The sequence below is a fragment of the Neovison vison genome, chromosome 11 (genome assembly GCF_020171115.1).
Source record: "Neovison vison isolate M4711 chromosome 11, ASM_NN_V1, whole genome shotgun sequence".
In the NCBI taxonomy this organism is placed as follows: Eukaryota; Metazoa; Chordata; class Mammalia; order Carnivora; family Mustelidae; genus Neogale; species Neogale vison.
The window spans coordinates 33,233,944-33,237,651 of record NC_058101.1 but is presented as its reverse complement, the minus strand read 5'-3'; the positions used below and the strand labels follow the sequence as shown (position 1 = coordinate 33,237,651).

At 46.1% G+C, this 3,708-nt stretch overlaps 1 pseudogene; it reads right to left on the bottom strand.

Annotated features, from left to right (window-relative positions):
* Positions 1 to 263: 263 nt before the first annotated feature.
* On the bottom strand, positions 264 to 1,397 carry LOC122890202 (annotated as a pseudogene).
* Positions 1,398 to 3,708: the final 2,311 nt, after the last annotated feature.

The following is a 3,708-nucleotide window of genomic DNA, read 5'->3' as shown; positions in this document are numbered from 1 at the left end:
GGAGAGAGAGAGCGTGCACGGGTGGGTGAAGGGCAGAGAGAGAAGCAAAGTCCCTACTGAGCAGGGAGCCCCATGTGGGGCTCCATCCTGGGATGCTGGGACCATGACCGGAGCCACAGGCAGACGCTTAAACCACGGTGACATCCAGACCCCCCAAGGTCTACCTTTTAGAGAATTGGCGTCTCTTATGTAGCTAACATGCCTGTCGTCCACTTTCACCTCAACGGTCACTGTGACTTAGAGCTCTTTTGTTGTGATAAACATCAGTTTTTTAAATACATAGCTTCTGTAGTGACAGCAGAAGCTAAGGGATCAAACTCCATTACCTCGTAGTAATTGGGTGGCTGGAGATCATTCTTGGTCATTGTTGAGTGATTACGGGGCAAGGATGACAGTTTCTGGCTTGACAGTGTTTCTGGAATGGTCTGTAGACTAACTGGCTACAGTTGGAGCATTGCATTTGAATGTTCTGGAACACTCTCATATGTAGGACTTCAGGTGAGGTTTTGCCCGGTCGTTTGAGTAAACAGGGGTGTTTCTGTGTTTATCAGAGCTAACAAATCCATCTGTGGATGAAGACTTGGTTTCCAGTTGTTTCTTATAGCAGGACTTTAAGTCTGAAAGCTGAGCATTCATGGGGCTGAGCTCTCCCACAGTGGCCCCATGCACTGAAGGGCTGGGACTTAGGCCAAGGAGGTCACAGGATGGGAGAGGAAGTTCACTGGTGCTACTGGCATCTTCCCTCTGGTTCTTATTTTGCTCCAAAATCCTTTGTTGTTTTCGAGTAAAGCTCTTATCCAAGGATAGCATGATTGAAATCCTCGTTCTCTTGAATTAGCGCAACAGTTACATCTTTATTCTCTATTACCATGAGCAGATCCTTGATCCTGACCTGCGTCTCCTGACCCATCTTGCAAAGTTTCTGCAGTAGCTTTACGTCTTCATGGTTTTCAGACTCAGAAATGCAGGGACTCTGCTTCAGGATGGCAGCATCTTCACATTCATTTTCACCGTATCCAATTCACTGTGCAATTGTCCGATCTGGTTTGGGGCCAATGTAATAGTAGAGATCTGGAGAACAATTTCAAAAAGAAGAGCTGGTACAGTAAGAGTCAGTGAGACCCGAGCAATCTCTCATCTTGCTGATTCAGCCTCAGTATCTGAGGAGGAAATGGAATACCTTTCTTAAGAAGGTCAAGGTACGCTTCTTCTATGTCACTGACATCCATACCTCCTGGGAAACACTGTGACTAAATCTTAATGAAATGTAAGATTCTACTCTGAATGTCTAATGGCAAAATGTATCTAGGATTCAGCAGCTTAACTAGATTATCTTTAATGAATTCCTTCTTCATGATCAGAGACTGGAAATTTGGGCCACAGTCCAGCGTGCCCATGTCAATAAATGACAAAGGAAGTTGGGTTTCTCTATGATTATAGCTTTTTGGAAATCCTTTACTTCAGAGCTTTCCTTGCATCTTTTTGCCCACCATGGGCAGTGTGATTTATGTCACACTTTTTGCCTCAGTCTTCAGTCTGCTACTGTATGTAGCCTTTTTGTATCTTGGGGTGTTCTGTCCATCATCTGTAAGTTACAGATATGGCATTGTTTCAGAGGTAGGCTTCTGTTTGTCCTATAGTTGGCGTCAGTCAACACAGATGGTCTTCGTAGAAGACTAGTTAGGGATCAAGCCACAAAAGACATCCCTGGTAGGGAAAGCGACTGGGAAGAAACGGAGAGTTCGAATCTTGCTCTCTGGCACTGGGCCCTACTCCCACAGAATGCTTCTGGGTGGCCAGTTCCAGATGCCTCAGATCATTTGCCTCCCGGTTTAACCTGGAGTCTTGAACTTTGCCGAGCCACACTGCTGTAGTTCCTGCACAGAAAAACAGTTCCTCTTGCTGTGCCCTGGGGGTAGTAGCTGGTCAGGAATTCTTTCTCCGTGGGTTATAGTCCTGCAAGGCCGACAGATGTAGGCTCCATTGGCTGTCTGAGCCAGGTGATCTAGAGGGGCCTCTGGGGCTGGTGCAGAAGTCAGGGTGCCAGAGGAGGGGCTGAGCTCCTTCGTGTTGATGCTGATGAGCTGGGAGAGGCAGAGGGAGAGCAGAAGACAGTGTTGCTGGCGACCATCCCGGAGAGTATTTCAGGGCCCCTCGCAGACTAGATTAGATGCCTGCCCCTCAGGCTGTGGCTTTCTGACAAGCAAATACGCCTCCTTTTACCTGTTTCGGCTTAAGGTGGTTAATCAGAAATTTTATATTATAAGGGTTTACCCTTCTTTGGAAGCCGTGCAGCATCGTCCAGATCCCCACTTGAGGATTAAAGGCCTTAGTGCTCTAGCCACTGAGAAGGTTTTGGCTTATGTCTCTCTGGAAATTGCCCCTGGTGGAGAAAGTGCCTTCTTGCCCAAGGTCACATGCCTGGTGGCCACAGCCCTCATCTCCTGGTGCAGAAATATAAAGTCCCCTCCCCCCTTCCCAGAGGTGGGGGAGAACCCGGAAGGGCCATTCTTGCTCTAGATTTCCCTGTGGGGTTGGCTGAGACCTTGTACCTGCTCCACAGCCCAGCTTCTCCCTCCGCCCTATCCTGCTTCCTTCCTTTTCTTCCATGGATATGGAACCAGGGCACGCCCAAATGTGCCTTTGGACCTAAATCAGCTTCTCAGAGTTCGCTTCCTGGGGAACACAACCTGTGAAACCAGGTCTCAGTGGGAGGTGAAAAAAAATAGTTCTCAGATCCTTATTGTGTGAGAAAATACTCACTTTTGAGATTTTCTGCCTTTGATCATTAAAAAGGAAAGAAAAAAAAAAAGGACCCTCTGGAAGTTCACTAGGTCTTTCTTTTCTGCCGAATGAGACGCTCTGCTGCGTATTGTTTCCCTTTGTTTACCAACTTTCACCCTGGTTTCAGTTTATCTCGAAATATGAATAGCCAAACCTACCTGAAGCCATTGCGCATGTGAAATTTGGTGCAGAACTGAAAATAACATGAGGAACAGGAAGGACAAGGCATTTGTTGGAACAAGAAACGCAGAACATTATGGCAGAATGGAATACTTCTGGTAATGATCCATGGGGTTGAAATGATGTGAAAGGGAAGTCATTTAACCATGTAAATTGAATGAAGGAGCATCTCATGGGAATGACCCCAGGCCCCAGTTTTCAGAAAAAGAATGTGGCACGTATCAGAATGAGGTCACCCTGACGCATGTGGCATTGGGTCCATCGGTCCACTTGGGTTGGGAACCTGGTTTCATTCTCTGCTGGAGCATGAATTCGTTTTCATCTCAACAGTCCTTCTGCTTCTCAGAGGGTAAAAAATAGGCCCATTTTATAATATACTGCAAGATATCTCAGGGTAGGAGCTATTTTGGGGAAGGAGGATTTTCACAAACACATTGGCGACTCCATTTGAACTGGAGTCTCAATTAAAGGTTTTAGTAACAGGTTAAAACAGGTGCATTCGCTGGAGAAAAAGGAAGAGGAGGAAGGGCTGCTCCCATTGTCATTGTTTTTTTTTTTTTTTTTTCTAATATCTCCTACCAAGCAACTGCTTTGGGATAATAACAAAATGATTTCACTATGGAAAAAAATGCAGAGAAGGGAACCCGGAGCCGTCTGATTGGCTAATAATGAACATAAAGGTCTTCATGCTTGTTGAATGGCAGATTGAAATCCAGTGTGTATTCATGCAGATCTTATGGGGGT